This window comes from Micropterus salmoides, unplaced genomic scaffold (genome assembly GCF_014851395.1).
Source record: "Micropterus salmoides isolate LMB-PRFRI ecotype aquatic unplaced genomic scaffold, ASM1485139v1 Ms_hic_scaffold_19, whole genome shotgun sequence".
NCBI classification, from domain to species: Eukaryota; Metazoa; Chordata; class Actinopteri; order Centrarchiformes; family Centrarchidae; genus Micropterus; species Micropterus salmoides.
In genome coordinates, this window is record NW_024041039.1 from 32,433,521 (window position 1) to 32,451,736 (window position 18,216).

General features: G+C 41.8%; 1 protein-coding gene across 2 annotated transcripts in view; it reads left to right on the top strand.

The window, feature by feature from the left end:
* The first annotated feature begins 2,040 nt into the window (after window positions 1–2,040).
* The window catches only part of LOC119910643 (transcription regulator protein BACH2-like), a 91,547-nt gene continuing 75,371 nt past the window's right edge, over window positions 2,041–18,216 (top strand). For both annotated transcript variants that reach the window (XM_038729352.1, XM_038729353.1), the window contains exon 1: window positions 2,041–2,354. The gene's annotated coding sequence lies outside the window, so the exon portion shown is untranslated. The remainder of the gene's footprint in view (window positions 2,355–18,216) is intronic.

Here is an 18,216-nt window from a genome sequence, read left to right on the forward strand (position 1 = left end):
ATGCAAATGATTATGTACAATTGTCTGCTGTTTCCTACATTATCAATTGCTTATGTCCTGCTGATCACAATGAATTATACCAGTCCGAATTGCCCCTGGCGGCTATTCCGCCAGTGTATGAATGAGTGTGAATGTTAGTTTCCGTTTGAGCACTTAGGCTCAGTGTATGAATGTGTGTGAATGCAGATGTAGTGTAAAAGCGCTTTGAGTGGTCGAAAAGACTAGAAAGGTGCTATACAAGTACGGAGCATTTACATTTACTGCAATGATTTCTTAAACAGTCATTACACACATGATCTGAGGAAAGTTTGTGTCCATGAATCTTTCATTCAACTACTCCCATATATATATATATATATATATATATATATATATATATATATATATATATATATATATATATATATATATATATATATATATATATATATATATATATATATATATATATAATTTAAAAACTTCTCACTGTGTATTGTTACTGGTATTGAGTATTGGTATAAGTGTTGCTATTGTGATGTTGTTGTGGTCTATCCTTACTTTGTTTATGGTCCTTAAGAAACAACATTTCGTTTAGCTAGAGTGTATACTTGTAGACAAAGGATATTTTTTGAACGTGTACAACCACGACTGCCTAGATGTTTTGGGGGGTAAGATTATTCAGCAGAGACTGGTATAATTCATTGTGATCAGCAGGACATAAGCAATTGATAATGTAGGAAACAGCAGACAATTGTACATAATCATTTGCATCAGTGTGTCAAGTCATTCGCAATTTGTTCAAAACAATGAGATAGTGCTTTTATGATGTGCACAAGTGACGAGATGGTGTGGAGGTTGAACAATTAGTTTTGAGAATTTCAATTCTGATCTGACAAATGCACCAAAGTGACTGACATCTATTTATATAGCGCCAAATCACAAGAACAGTTATCTCACAGCGCTTTTCATAAAAGAGCAGTTCTAGACCGTACTCTATGATGTTATTTACAGAAGCCCAACAGTTCCCACCAAGAGCAGCACTAGGAGACAGAGGCAAGGAAAAACTTCCTTTTACAAGCTGGTTCTACAAGCCTGGCTTTTATTTTAATATGTTTTCCATTACTTCCGGGTCACCTGGCCCACCTGTCTTTATTTTCTCAACGTCTATCTTCAAACGGAGAAATAAAAATAGGAATTTCAAAAAACCAAAATCGGACCATTATTTGAATTTGGTTTAGTCGTTTATTCGTTTTTGGATTCAGAAACCAAAAAAGGAAAACGGCTCTTTTTCCCCGTTTCTTCGTTTTTGGTTTAAAATGACAAACGAAAAAAAGGTGGTTTCACATTTGTTCGTTTTGTGGTTCAAACGAAAAGGATTGTCACCCCAAAATTAACATCGCTAATAGGTTTTGACTTCTGTGCAGGACTCTTTAAAAACTGGTCAGCATACCCTCCCGATCAGTTTGCATCGTAAGCACAGCTTGGGACGAAGCTCTATTTTTCCATTCAAATCCATTTTCATCACCTCCTTTTTATCAATTAATATTTGTTATTTCAACAATAAACATGGTCAAAACAGACACAAAAGGAAATAATTTAACTACGTAGCCTACATCACAGGAGAAGCACAAAATTAAAAAAACTGATTACTAAATCAACAAAATCTAAAAATGCAAAATCAGGCAGGCAAAATGCTCCGATTCTGAAATGCTCCTTGTGGGAAATGCAGCCTGAAGTTGACAGAACGAAACGGGGTCACATAGAGCTGGGAAGAAGGTAGCCTAGTAGAAGCACAAAAAGTCAGTGGATTCCCGTTGTCAGGAAAAAAAGTCTTGCTAGCAGTATACTTAGTTTTAACAATTCCGAAGAATCTTTGTGGACTGGAAATGTTTAATTTTTGTATAATGTAATATTTTAAAGGACATATTATATATTGGTATATATTTAATGTAAAGGCTAATTTAAAAGTTGTAGGCTACACCTCCCCACCACCCTCTTCAGGACTCATGACCTCAGTATTTCTAAAATCCTGGCTCCGGCCCTGGTGAAAGCGTAGTTCATCTCACATCGTCAACAAGGCAAAGAAGGGGGCTCCATCATCGTAAGAGCAGGGGGGCTGGCGGTTGTTGTGAATGAGGGCCAGCATGACGTCAGGAAGCCAATGTCAACAATGCAGCTGCTAGAGGAGAAAAGGCGTTTCATCCAAACACACACACACACACAGGAGACCCGTCTACCACACACACACTAAACGATGCCTACGGTCCATTAGAAGCAGCGGTTCTGGCTGTCGGATGGCGGAGGAGATATAACACAATGCGGACACACTCTTATTTGTAAGGGACTGAACGCAGACGAGCTGGAAAAAACGGGTAAGTCGGTCCCTCCGTTACAAGGATAATAAGCAACCATTGGGCTTTAACGCTACTAACTTGACGCTTGAATAAACCAGACAACGGGAGCCCCTTGTCAGCCTTGGATTTACTTTAACTGATCTGTCTGCTGGCACTGGCGTTCCTTGCATGATTGTGTTGTAGGCATACTCGTGTTGTGTTCTGTGGAGTTGCTTTAACCACGGTGTCTGTTACTTGTTATTCCTGAGCTACGTGCTTAACTGTTGCCTGCTGTGGTTTTGACACCGTGGTGGTGTTCGCGCAGGTTAGCTGGGATGCTGTCTTCGGCATGTTTTAGCTAGGTTGAACCTAAATTGTTTAACTCAAAAGCGTGTTTGTCTTAGCCTTCACGCCGGGAAAGTAACGTTAACGTTACAGCCCTAACAACGTGGGTTTGTGTTTTTGGACCGTTTAATTATGCTGTTTGTTTAGCCAATGCTAACTTTAGTTAACGTTACACACAAACCTACACAACACAAATGCCAGCGTCTGAAAGAATGAATACTGACAGCGTTAACCGTTTGAAAGTAACCTCTGGTTATGGTGCCTTGTGACAGTGAACGACTAGCCCAGTCTGTGGAGTCATTATGACAGACTACACGCGTCCGTTAATTCTACAAGGAAGTTGTAGGTCTTTATTTTAGTCCGCTTGTAATTTATTAACTAGCCACTTCTATTATAACTGCCACAACACATATTTGTGGAAGACTAAACGGGGTTGGCACATGTTTTGCACGAGAGACAAATGCTGCCACAACAGGAGCTCGCGCTCCTGTCACATTGGGGGAGGAAGGGGCTGCAGAGGGACAAAGGACCCAGCCCCCCACCCCCTTCTTCCCGCCCTCAGCCGTTTCAGTCGGTTCAGTAAACACCCACGTCGGAATAAAGCAAGCTTTATTTTGGTACATTTTATAATAGTTCGCTGCAACATTCAGCTATGACTGTGAGAATGTATGTCAAAATGAGCCCACTGCCCTTCAACTCAACGGCAATTCTCAACCTCAAAGGACTAGCCTAACGAATTACTGATTTCTTATTTTAATTATACCCTAATACATGTAGTAGCTAGAAATATTTTCATATTGAATTAACACTCAAGCCTTCAATTACCACCATTTAACACAATATATTATGAGTGGAGTTAGTGTCTGTATGACTTCTTTAAGCCATGGTGAACATGCCTTGTTGTGAACAGATTAGCTCTTTGTTATCCTTCCTACAAAGACACTCTCCCTCCTCTTCCATCTTCTAACTCTCTCCTAATGGGAAACCAGTAACACCAGACTATTTGCACCACTTGATTGATATTAGGGGTGGGGTGGGTGGTGGTTTGGAGACTATCAGTGTTACAGTGTTACAAACTAGGCTTTGGACAGACATTCACCTGACTGGAAGGGTCAGACAAAAGATGTTAATGAGTATTATGGGAAGTGTATGATACAGCGTTTTGGACCTATACTAGGGACTAAAAGTCAGAAAGCCTTGGCCTCTTCTGCACAGATCTCAAAATCTAAAGTCCACTAATTAGATGGAACCAAAATTAATTGGCCGAAAATAGTAAAAAAAAAGCACTTCCAGTGTTCGGCCTAATAAGTCAAAACACTGATTCAATTTTACCAAACAATTACATTGACATGTCGGCAGTGTGGAAACATTTTAAAGAGTCAGAGAAAGATGCAAAAATCGCTGTTTGTAGACACTGTTCTGCTGAATTGTCCCCAAGCGCATCCACTCCATCTGTGGCTGACTTCTTAGAAAAGGCAACAAATGGTCTGACCCGCTTTGAGTGTTTCTGTCACTCGTTTCTGAGAAGATGATTAAGCTAGACGCACCTACATTTGGAGTGCACACGTATTGAAGCATTTATGGTACCTGAAGCGGCCCAGAGCGAGCTGACAGGCAGGTTAGAGACTTTACCCTATCTCTTTACAAAGACAAGTGTTGCAGTATGAGAGTCCTACCTGAAGAGAGGCTGGGAAGTCTTGAAGCACATTTTGACTACTTAATTTATGCAATGGTAAAAAAAAAAAAAAGTTCTTGTTCGGTATTTGGCAAAAATTTTCATTAAAAATTTAATTTCTGTTCATCCCTAGTGCAGCACTAAACTGTTGGAAAGCCCCATCAAGTTTCTCTTAAGCAGTATAAGAGGGGTGGCTGTGGCTCAGGAGGTAGAGCGGGTTGGTCAATCCCTGGCTCCCCCTGGTTGCGTGTCCCCCTGGTGCTCAAGATACTGAATCCCGAATTGCCCCTGGCGGCTGTTCTGCCAGTGCATGAATGAGTGTGAATGTTAGTTTCCGTTTGAGCACTTAGGCACTGTAGTGTAAAAGTGCTTTGAGTGGTCGAAAAGACTAGAAAGGCGCTGTACAAATACGGAGCATTTACATTTACATAAGGTTAACCAATGCTGGATAGAAAATAAAAGCGCGCACCTTCACTGTCATTCTTGATACTGCCACTGGATGGCACCAAATTAAAAATAAATAAAACAGCATTTAGTGGCTTTAATTAAGATTGATTATTAATAATTACAAGATGTCGTTAGTGCTTAGTTGACTGTTTGGCCTGAAGGTGGCTTTAGAGGCAAGCTGAATGAAGCTCATTTTATTTTTTGTTTCATTTTTTGTTTCTGTTTGGCCTGTTTGATTCAGGAATGGTCAGAGAGTCACCAGAATCATTAGGAATCATACTGAAGAAAAGTAGCCTGTATTTTTATATATACCTTTTCGTATTCCTATTGTTGAAGACTAATTTGTGGCCAGACGGTTGAAGCTAAATACCACGGGGACATTAGGAATCCTCCTCTGGGGACTGAGTATCTGTAAAAGGAGAAAGGAGAATTATAATAATTTATTCACTTTCCAAAACCTAAAACAAATCCAGAAAATGTAGGCCGTGGATTGTTCCTAATGTAATTTTAGCTAATGTTACCTAACTTGCTACTGAATGTAACGTTATAAAACCCTGCTGTTTTTGCTTTTGAATTACTGTAATAGTAAATAGAGACCTACCCAGCTTTCCAGGAACAGTGTTGATCCTTAATATTGTTGTCCTTTGTCTCAATTGTCAGGTAATGCAGTGGTTCACTTTTACTCTGTGATCGGTAGGCTTTAGCTTCTGTCTTTATTTGTTTCATGTCAGTTTGACATCCTGAATACAACCTTCAAATGTGTAATGCAGACCTTTCTGTCTCCTTTCTGAGATCACTTTTTTCAGTTTTCCCAAAATTAGACAATATTTTGTGCAATTATAGACAGTGGCAGCGCTGTGATAAATCCGACAGGTCTAACAGATTGTCGGACTTAGCAACAGTAACTAAGGGGGGCGTGGCTTAGTAAAAGGTCAATTAAGCAGTGTTTTGTCTATTCATTTTAATTTTACTTGTACAAAACCGCTCCTAGTCTACTTTTGGAGACCACAAGTAACCCTGCATTCTGGGAGCGCAGTGCTCTGGTGGGGTAGTAAGGTACTATGAGCTCTTTAAGATAAGATGGTGCCTGACCATTAAGAGCTTTGTAGGTAAGAAGAATGATTTGAAATTCTATTCTGGATTTTACTGGAAGCCAATGCAGAGAAGCTAAAACAGGAGAAATATGTTCTCTTTTCCTGGTTCCTGTCAGAACACGTGCTGCAGCTTTCTGCCATGTTGAAGTCAAGTGTATACTCTTTTGGAGTAATTACTTATGAAGTCTGGGTGAGATTGTATATTATATATTATATCTGGGTGAAATTAAGTAGTAACTGATTCAAACAGACTTAAGATGACAGAAGATATTGCATTTTAAGATAACTCACTCCTGGTGTGGGTTTAACACCAACTCCTAGGGTTAACAACCCACCCCAACCCACTTGATACACATCTCAGAATCAACTCTTGTACCTGAACACTGGCAACATTTGTCTGCCAATAGTAACACTGTCCCTCATATAATGATAAAAAAAATCACTAACAACAGGGGCACTAGTGTCTTTGTAAAATTATCTTTATTTAGTTATGCATAAACCTAAAAAACATTAGAACAAAAATAAGAACATTTCATGGCATGGATTGTGCTGCCTACCTTGCAGTGTATGTCATAGAAATTTATCAGAAATGTTGCAATATACTTCAATGGGCTCGCAGACAGTAATTCCAAGTGCACTAACTGAAATTAAAGTACTTCCAGTTATGCAATACATATAAAACTATATATTCATACATCCATATTGTACGTGTATATGATAGCTGCAGATATAGTAATACAATAGTGCTAGTCAACTGTGCCTTCTGCATTTGGCAACAAGTTCTCATCCACATCACACCATCTGCCCTCTCTTGCAGTACACCTGAGAAAGCATCTTTTAGCATGCCTGATATGGATCAGGCATGCTAAAAGATGCTTTCCCTGGCGATCTTCTGCAGATATGTCCAGACAGTGTGTCCAAAAGGGTCATCTTGGCCTGTACTACAAAGTTCAACATAAACAGGATATCTTTCCGGATAACTGTCTAACTACTATCCCTTACAATTGCAATCAGGATAAGCAGTCACATGATGCTGGTTATCAACTCAGCTAGTCAACCCAGGGTTTCCCAATTCAGCCATGAGCACGTTCACATAAAAGGGCCGGTGTTTGCAGAAGAGGACCAATTGCAAACATGAACCAGTCTACTTGCAGCAGAGAAGGGGTGGGAATCTTGGGCACCTTGCGATTTGATTTGATTACGATTCAGAGGGCTGCGATGCGATTATAAAACTATCTTTATGCACCTTTTTTAAAATGTGATTTCTGGATAATTACTATGCATTTAATTTGCACATTGAAATCTAAAAGAATCTCCCTCGCTTAAAAGGACTAGATTGCTTCCCTTATGCCATTTTTCTATCACCAGTACCAGCTCAACTCTCCTCTCCTCAACTCAACTCGATTTGGCCGTGCACTGTTTTCCATTGCAGATAGTACCCAGAGATAGTATTCCTGTATGTATTTTCTTGTAATTTCTGACCATTTGATAAACAAAATATATCTAAATATATAAATATAAATATATCCACAATCTGGAGGAGTAAAGTAAAATGTTAGTATAATAATATTTACAGGTTACACTTGATTTTGATAATTAGCTTACATAGTTTATTTGTTAAGATTCAGCTGTTTCACAAATAAAACCTTTCTCTGATATTAACCTACACCACTGTGGTTAAGGTTTGATTAGTGCTGTTTGTGTATTCATTATAATTTCAGATCATAGTAGGCATACTACTACTACCATTAGTAGCCTAATATTAATTCCAGCTGGACAAAACAGTAGTTTTATTTTTGTATTTATTTTTAGTTTTCAGTCATTCAATTATTGTCTCGTTTGTTTATGCAAAGTCCTACTAACTCGTCAATAATAAAAACCGTGAATACAGAACAACGAGTTCAGCATTTCTAAAGTTTGCTGTAGTGCCTCATCCATTTTTTTATGTCTGCCTCCTCCTGGCTGTAGTAGGCCTCATGGACTTAATGATTTACAGTCATCATCAACACAAAAAGCATCAAGTCAGAAATAAGGAAACGAAAAACTGGAATTTGTAAGGAAGTTACTTTGTGTTTTACACTTGATGAACAAGCAGCAAATACACTCCGGCGACCTGATTTAGGCTAATGTAGCCTTATGAAGATGAGCTTGAACAACAACTAACAAGTTAAATGGGTTTTAAGTTCGTGTTTTGGGAAATAAAAAACGAGGCTCAACTTGCAGTAGGCTACACAGTGTAACTCACTGAATGCGTGTGTGGGGACAGGAATGGGAGCGCCTCAGAACTTGCCTGAGAATCCTCCGGTTTATAAGATTTTTTCTGTACCAAAGTAATTCACTCACAGTGGTCAGTACATCCAATGGTACACAGCACAAATGAACTGTCCTCGGTTAATTCGGCGAACAGTATATGAACAAATGATTCAGGGATTGAAATGTTTGGGTCATTTATTATATCCTATTTCAATGGCACACCACGCTGGGCTCATAATTTGGAGCAGCTAAAGCTCGGCATTAAAACGCGGAATTGAGGAGCATTTACTGATAAAGAGGTCTGAGTGGGTGCCTCGTATTTTACTACAGCCTACAATATAGGAAGGATGGATGTGAATGAAGTCTATGCCTTAGGACTACTAATATTTCCACTTCTGCTCCTCATGTGGCTCGGTGTTTTAATAAATTCATGTTTTCACAGTATTGTCGGAGTAAGAAAGTCACTGTTTAAAAGCATTCCATAGCGTGTAGGGGGTCAATATTGCCACGAGAAAAACACCTTGATAAACATGTTGTGGTATTTTTAAGATCGCTCAAAGTAACCAGCTGTTGTAGAGCAGCCCAAACAAAGTGTTACCTGGATGATGACGTGCTTAATCAATACGTGACTGGAAGACAGTCATCTGTGATTGCTGGATCAGCTCGCAGGTAACGTGAAGATCTGGGACCAGATGTTACTTTTTGCTCAGGTGACTTCGAATCCAGCTTGACGCGATTTTGTAAAAAGTCTATTTTCTTCCATTTCTTTTTTTCGTGTGTGGCTAGATAATGTAGTGCTCACTTATTCAATCATGATCGCCGCAGTAGATTTAAGATGCGACTTGAAACTCGCCGGGAACATGTTTGTGAATGTGTGACGAATCTGGGGATGGAGTCAGTCCGCAGCTGCTGCGCACAACACGCGCACGCGTACGGCGACCAGTTAGTTTGAAAACCAGTAGGGCTACAACACCGGTACGCCAAAGAGTAAAATGTAAAAGTGATAGTACCGGTGAACACCGGCACACTTTAAGCACAAACGGCTTTTATATTGTGAGAAATAACAGGAAGTCATCTCTCCCAGTAGCGCGAGCTCAGCTTCGTAGCGGAGCGTTCAGGTGCAGTCAAACCAACGCAAACAGCGCTGTGGATGAGAGGAGAGGTGACTACTGGAAGTCAAGACGTCGTGTTTAAGTTTATCTTCCGCTTGCTCAACAGTTGTTTGATAAATGCCTATTAAATCACATTCGGAGAATATTTGAAACGCTTTTATTTTTTCAATTCAGATCATTTTGGGGCTGGTGATTTTCCTTTGGCGCTTGCTAAAACCTCTTTGAGGACGCCAAAAATTTCTCTATGCAGGAAAAACCCTGCACACACAACTGCTGCGACGTAATATTCAATGCGACACACACGCCAGCCACCAACAAACAGCTGTCTCTTGATTTAAGTTAAAACGTTTCAACCTTCCTCAGAATGTAAAGACAGATAAGCGGTATGAAAACCTTCCAGCTGTGTTTTCCTCTGCTGCTGTTGCTGCAGCGGTCTGTGTGAGCGGGCGGCTGGCCGGCCTCACATGCTCCTCCCGCGGGTTGGCGCAGGCTTCCCCCGCCGCCACTTGCGGAGCTCCTCAACTTTCAAGCAGATTTTTGTTCCGCCAGTAAAACTGTCATTATTTAAAATCTACACAGCTGATTTCTCACCTCAAAACTTCTCAGAAGTGGATTTAGTGATGAAATGACGTATGAAAATTGTAAAATATAAAACTTCCTGTTGCTGGCCTCTGTCAGGCGCACGCAATGATGATGCAGTGAATAGTGAATATTCTCTCTGACCAATCAGCAGTCTGCTGTGTTTTCACAGTGTTTCCCATACGTTCATTTATTTGTGGCGGCCGCCACAATATCAACACTGACCGCCACACATTGATTTTCGATTTTTTTTTACTAGGCCTATTTAAAATCTGCAGAGCGCTGTAGCATGTTCACGCAGCACATCCTCTCACCTCTCTCTCTCTCTCTCTCTCTCTCTCTCTCTCTCTCTCTCTCCCTCACAGCTGCACAAATCTGTCCAACACAAAGCTGTCAATGTCGAGACCCAGCTTAAAGAAGTTATTAGCAAGCATGTACGGAGCCTATCTAATAAGGAGAGCTAAGTTAATGTTAGAAAACACCTGGGTTTTCGACACTAGCACGCTGTATATAGCTGGTAGTCAATATCGACTGCATCCCCCCACCACCGGCCGCCGCCACAGTTACACAGTGGGAAACACTGTTTCACGTCACATTTTATTGACGCCTCAGCTCGCTTGGAACCTCAATGGACGTGATACAAAAAAAAGTATGTGGTAGCAGGTACAGGTACAACTTTTCCACAGCAGAAAACCAAAAAAAGACAAGTAGAGTTGAGGCGAGGTGAGCTGGTAGTGCTGGTAGTTAATTTACTTTACTAACCACAGATCCTCCTGGTCACCACCTTCTCCTCTTTAATATTCAGTTTTCAGACTCTTCTGAAAACTGAGATATAATTTGACTAGTGTGTGTGTTATGTGAACAGGACAGAGCTGTCCACCACTTTCACTACCTGATGTTCTCAACCCTGACAAGTAAGTAGGCATTAACATTAACGTTTACTTTTTTACTGATTTAGCTGGCACTACATAAATTAGCAGCCAAAACACATGCTGTACAAGGGAGATGTTAGCTTCGCTAACCGCCTGCACTTTCCAGCTGTTGGGAACTGCCAAGCGTTGAGCGTCACCATGCTCGCACAGTGTGCGAGTTAAAATCAATTACTTGTGCATTCTGCAGCCATGGTGTGCCAAATACAGGGGGAACGCTGGTCTCTGTTATGTGCACGCCACAGACGGTCCGGGTGCTGCACTTCCTCGAGTTCCGCATTTTGCGTTCCGTCAACATTATGTTATCAATTAACATTTAAATAATCAATTTTTGACATTTGTTAATCGACTCAGAATCTTCCACGTCCGCATTGTGATGCATCTAAGAATCAATTATTTATTCCACCCCTACTGCAGAGTGGTGTATTTTGCAAACCAAGCGCAAACTATAATATTAGACAGATATGAAGAAGTTTAACATAATCCAGGCTAATAGCAGCACAGCGGCCACATGCAGGAAGAGAGAGGAAGTTATATATCACTGCTCATCATTAGATCATGTGAGTAGATCTGACTGTAATTCCCTTTGTGTATTCTTTGAAACGATTGTGTTGCTTAGAGGTGTCCTCATGGTGTGTATGACCCTGTTAGCCTTATTCTTTCAGCTGCAGCAGCTGTGTGTCAGCGTTTCAACATTAAAAACTGTGGTTGTTCAACTCATTTTCAGAACTTCTCCTCACTTCAAAAATCAGATTGATTTTATCAGACTTGCACAACATTGTTCTAAATTAACTTTATAAAGTGAGAAAATGAAAAAAAAATCCACTCATGCCATAAAAAGTGCTCAAATACTCTAATGCAACCTAAAGTTATAAGAAACTAATTCATATTAAACTGAACTTGAGTACCCAACTATTATAAAAACAATGAAAACATTTCTTTTACCGGCTGTGACAGGCTGTGAGAAACAGACTTAGCAGCAAATAAAAAATAAATCTAAAAACAACGGCGACAAGAAATGATCCACCATTGTAGTGCTGAAAACCCAAGGATTACATCCTGCTCCGTAGTACAGGCCCCTGGTCACGTGACTGGTGGTGATAAACTTTCCACCTCCGTGCTAACAAGAATTTCAGTGAGTGACATGGGCAAGGATCATGATTTGCATTTAGGGGAGCAGCTACTGGTTCACTGGTGATGCCGGTGTTACCACTAACATGCGGCAAGTTTGGCATCCAAGTATGTTTGTCTGCTCTGGAGTCCACTAAGGTGAGCAGGGGCAGGGTCTGTTGGTTCCAGCACAGGGGGGGCTCTATTTCATTCTAGGTCAGGGGATTAATGAAGAGGAAGCTCAGAGCACCAGAACCCCCGCTGCTAATGGCAAGCCTCTTACTTTGGTCGGAGGGAACAGGTGGCGAGGACATGGCCGTTTGGCTGCAGTAAATGCACCCCTGCTTTCATCCTCCGGAAGTTCTGGTGGTGAGAGGTAGGCCGCCCACCTGCATGGGCCTCTACCGGGGGAGTGTTGGAGCCGGGGAAGACACGGGAAACTCGGGAAGCAACTAAGCCTGCTTTTGCGAGAGCTGAATGGGAGGAGCGAGAAGTGGGCATGGGAGCATGCCTGCGGTTGTGTGGTTGCTTGCCATCCCCTGCAGTTGCCTTGTCTACAGTGCTGTATTGCAGTAGTGCAGTTATTGCGACAGCCCTACACATTGATTGTATAGAGCTGAAACGGTATGAAAATTTCACATCACGGTTATAGTGACCAAAGTTTTCACGGTTATCAGTTTACACAGTATCGTTAAAATATGGTGAAATAGTTTTGTATTTATTAGCAGCACTTTGTGTTTGCATAAACATTCAAATAATAACAGCCTACACCTTATGGAAATATATGAACACTGTATCAATGTGTATTAAAGCCTATGACTCAGGTAGGGCTGGACAATATGGCCAAAATTTATATCACAATATATTTCTTAATTTCAGTCAATGGGATTATGATATATACCAATATTAATATAAACAATATGAAAGCCTCAGAAAAACTGCCAAGAATGCCCACAGCATGTCTGTACCTACAAACTTCTATAAAATTAATTTTCCAAGATTTTAGAAATAAAAACGGTTCAAATAAATTAATGTTCACCTTTTGTTTGTATTTAGCCTTCACACAAACAAGAAATGGTCAAATAAACATAAAACTCTAACCTTTGTCAAAATTAATAGCTGTAACTTTAAACTACAACATAGGCTGATTATCGTATTCTTATAGATTGAAACCAAAGCGCTTCAGCCAGGATATAAAATATGGAAAGTGGTCAGAGTTGCTGTATAAAACCGAAAAAAGATTGAGCAACAACAAAAATGTTGCTGGGGCAGGGTTGATGACTCCCTATGACAGGCTCTAGAGCTTTCTAGCAAGAAATACAAGCTGGTCTACATTATCTTGCTTCAAAGATGCCTTTTTACATGTGACAATGTTGCCACCTGTATTTAAAACACTCTCAGAGACTTGGCCTGAATTTTACCAGTACTTACCCTGGGTAAGTTATTTTGATAGACTTACCACCGATTCAGAGGATTTGAGTCATTGTCAGCAATTGGAGACAGAAGGTAGGTGCCGAGCTCTTCTTGGCTGGTGGCGCTGTTGCAGAAGCGTCTCCCATGGCCTCTTCTCTTACCACAACAGAATCAGAATCAGCTTTATTTGTCAGGTATGTGTACACATCCGAGGAATTTCACTCAGGGTTGTACATTGCTCACGATGTGTTTACTCATATAATAATACAATAACACAATAATAAAGTCAGACACAGGTTAAAGTATAGAGAACACATATATCCACACTATAAACAAAAACAATATAGACAGATTGACAAAGTGCAGTGAGCACAAAGTGAGTGCAAAGGATGCAGGAGTAAAATTATAATTATTAATATTATATACATGTCGGAGGTAGATGTGATAAACAGGTACAGGTACACATACATGCATATGTGTACGTACACGTAGTGCAAAGGATGCTGGAATAAATAGGTATTAAGCCCTGAATATACTTGCTTTTAACTATGTGTTCACAGGTTGTGCACATCTCCAGAAATTAACGGTACACATCCGCAAGATGAATTTCTGCACATGAAAGTGGGGGCAGTATGTCGACCTGACAGGCAGGTCAACAGCACTCTACTGTTCCACACCAGCCCAGGTGGTGTCGGTATGCAGTTGGTTTGCCAACCGTCATTAAACGCAGAAGAAGGTCAGCAGAAGACTTTAAAAAAGGAGATTTATGGCGGGATGTTTACAGTAAAACTCCTGGAGCTAGTCCGTAATTACCGAGATTGTTATGACGTCTCATTAAAATCACAACCTGCTCAAGTGTCGTTTTTTATTTTTTACATTGTGCAAATTCGGAGGTTGTCAAGGAAGATAATCCGGTGTTGGTGAGGGATGATCAGGTCCTGGTATGCCTCCAAGTACATGCAAAGTACGCAAGCAAGTATGTAAAAAATGCCGTTTGCGCCTGTCTACACCTACGCATTGTTAAAAAGCAAATATCCAGGGCTTTATGTGCAGGTGTTATGTTACTATATACAGTATACAAAGTGACAATATCAACAGTATGAACAGCTCTGAAATAGAGAATGATGAATAAATAATAATAAATGGTAACCAGTAAACAGGTGGCTGATTAGAGGCAGAGTTACTGGGTTATTGCACAAGAGTTGTTCCTGACACTGTGAGTCAGAAATCAGCTGTTCATCAGAGTGATGGCTTGTGGGAAGAATCTGTCTGTTGGTTTTGGCGTACAGTGCTCTGTAGCGCCTACCAGAGGGGAGAAGCTGGAATACCTGACTCTGGAAATGTAGAAGTCCTGAATGGAGGGCAGGTTGGCACCCATGATCTTTTCTGCAGTCCTGACTATCCGTTGTAGTCTGCTCCTGTCCTTTTTGGTGGCAGATCCAAACCAGACAGTGATGGAGGTGCAGAGGACAGATTGGATGACGTCTGTATAGTATATAGTGGATCAGCAGCTCCTTATGGCCATGCATTTATACTTACGCGTTGGTGTGTCCGTCATTCTGCAATTACACCTCCAAACGCTAGTCGGCAGTAGAGCTACAGCGTCCACTGTTTTGACTTCTGCCGGCCGAGCAGGCTAACTTCCGGTTTAGCGCTCCACTAACGTAAATGGGGGTAAAATTGTAAACATGCAGCTGGTGTAGCCTTCTCAAATGTTACCGACCGAATGGATCACATTCTGTCATTTCGCTCGGGTTGCGACGGTCAAATATATTGATTCACTGTGTTACAGCTGCCGTTTTCGCCGTTGGTGTAGTTACATTTTGGAGGAGGTGTACGTCAGGCAACGGCGTAGCCTCTGTGTAGCCCCGTAGCCTACGCCGTCACCTATGCCGTTGATTTGACGCAGAAGTATACATGGCACTTTAGGCAGGTTGAGCTTTCTGAGCTGGCGCAGGAAGTACATCCTCTGCTGGGCCTTCTTGACGATGGTGTCAGTGTTGGGCCCCCTCTTCAGGTCCTGGGATATAGTGAAAACCAGAAACCTGAAGGGTTCCACAGCACACACTTTTTAGTATGGTGATGGGGGGCAGAGTGGGAAGTCCATGATCATCTCCACAGTTTTGAGCGTGTTAAGCGCCAGGTTGTTCTTACTGCACCAGAGAGCCAGCTGATCAATAGCTCTCTCTTTGATGGGTTCTCTCTTCCGAGTGTACTGATGCTTGAATCTTGGATCAATGAGGTATGCCAATTCAATTAGATAATTCATGGCTGGGTCATCATACTTTTTGTTATAGTATCCCAGCACTGTTGTCTTTATGGTCCTGGCGAGCTCTGTGTCATCCTCTGCTTATATGCTTTAGGTTTAAGAATGACACCCTGACATAGAACTCACCGGACAAGGCTTCAGTGAATTCCAGGAGTGGGCTGAGAGCTGCATCAATAGACTCTAAAACATCCACATCTTTGGAACCAGCGACTTGGTCTTCATGTCCTTGATGCCCTGAGAGGACATCTGTGATGGCCTTTTTCTGCCCCAGAACTCGTTTCATCATTTGTTGATGGGAGCCCCATCTTGCTGGTGTTTCACTGATGAGCTTGTGCTTTGGCAAGTGAAAATCCTAGTAGGAGTAGGAGAAGCCACCAACTTTTTAGAGACCCTAATTGCTCTGTCCACCCACTTGTCTTGATTAATTTTCTCTGTAGACAGAGAGAGGAAAAATATTGCAATATATAGTTTTTATTTGCATTTATATTTTGACTAAAATGCTTTGTTTATTTCTTACAGCAAAATTACAATTCTCCTGCTTACATTCAATAAAACTTTATTTATATAGCGCCAGATCACAACAACAGTTATCTCACAGCGCTTTTCATAAAAGAGCAGGTCTAGACCGTACTCTATGATGTTATTTACAGAAGCCCAACAGTTCCCACCAAGAGCAAGCACTAGGCGACAGAGGCAAGGAAAAACTTCCTTTTAAGAGGCAGAAACCTCGAGCAGAACCATGGCTCAGGGTGGGCGGCCATCTGCCTCGACCGGTTGGGGTGAAGGAGAGAGAGAGAGAGTAAGAGAGCAGGAGAGGAACAGAGAGAGAGGGCATACATTTTTTTATTTCACACTTAATTAAGCAAAGTAAACATCTTGGTCTCATCATACCACGGGACCTGGTTCCAGTAATCCATGTCCTCAGTCTGCTTGTCTTCAGCAAACTGTTTGCGGGCTTTCATGTGCATCATCTATAGAAGACGCTTCCTTCTGTGACGACAGCCATGCAGACCACAGGACATGTTTCCAGTAATCCATGTCCTTCGTCTGGGACGACAGCCATGCAGACCAATTTGATGCAGTGTGCGGTGTATGGTCTGAGCACTGACAGGCTGACCCCCCACCCCTTTAACCTCTGCAGCAATGCTGGCAGCACTCATATGTCTATTTCCCAAAGACAACCTCTGGATATGACGCTGAGTACGTGCACTCAGCTTCTTTGGTCGACCATGGCGAGGTCTGTTCTGAATGGAATCTGTCCTGTTGAACCGCTGAATGGTGGTGGCCACCGCCACTTGAAAAGTGAATCACGTGTGAGTTTATTAAACTCGGCAACTTTATGAAACGTACTGCTGATAGAGATAGTCAGCAGAGGCACATACAGGGAGCAAGAGACAGAAAGAGGCGGAGCCAGTCTGCGTGTATCAGGGCTCTACAGTGCGACCAGTTTTCTTGCATATGCCCCTAAAAATCGTTACGTGCGAATGGGAAAAATTATTTACGAGCACAATGTACGAGTAACTACTGTAACTACAACCTACAATAATCCCCCCCACCCTGCCTGCCGCGCTGCGCTGCGCAGCTAATCGCTCAAAACATCCCACCCCTAGTAGCGGGCAGGACGCGATGCAAAGCTGGTGTCAGTCAAAAGAGAGTTGTTGAAACTGGTGGGAAAAAGCCAGCTAGCCACAGGAGCACCGACAAAGATCCCGGTGGCTGCTTGAGCAGCTTGTTACAAAACAAAGACAGAGATGTCAGCAGCTGGAGCGGTGAGTCAGAAGACATTAGAGAGAAGATAAGGAGGTTGTGAGTTTCGCTAGCTGGTGATAAGCTATATCAGGTGCCTTTTACTTTTCAACTTTTGATAAAATCGATGTGCAATTTCCCTTTTTGTCAACTGACCAATCACAGCGTGGATGGGGCGGGACATAAAAATGGTTTGACCTGCTACCAGGGCTCGTCCTGGGGACGATAGAAAATGTGTTTGGGACGAAGAGAAATATTCTGTAGGACGCCTCTAGGACGAAAGGGATTGTGTAGACCTATGTGTTTATTTATTACGCTTAGCAAATGACAAACTGAACCGACCGAGCGCTGACTACAACGGAGGCCGTCTTCTCACACTGTTACTAGTCACGCCGGACTCACACAGGAAGCCGGCCGCTCACCTGTTCCCGCGGTACAGGTCCATCTGTCCTCTCAGTCACAAACGGCTTGCTGAGCTCTCAATCGCGCTGTGTAGGCTAGCGTTAAGCGCCACACATCAATCTTGTCACGCAGTGAAAAACAAATCAATATTCTCATAACGTCGACAATCATCTCCACCCGGTTGATGAAACTCGGCATACGGCGTGATCGTAAAGTAACCCGCGCGCCCTGAGACGCTGCCAGCAGACTCGCTGGTAGAGTTCTGCATTATAAACATCTAAAACCTGAAGCACAATCCGGCCCTGTTTGGGACTGTGAGCTGCAGAAGTTAACATGAGGATTTGCGCTGAGATGTCTGCCTGATTGGCAGTGATGGTTTCAGTTTCTACCTGTGATGAAGTGCAGCGCACTGGTCTCATTCAGTACAGTCTGAAGATAGCGGCAGAGTATAGGTCAGGTAGACTTTTAATAAAGATTATGAATTCTCATTATATAATGATGTTAGTCTCATAATATTACGATTTTCT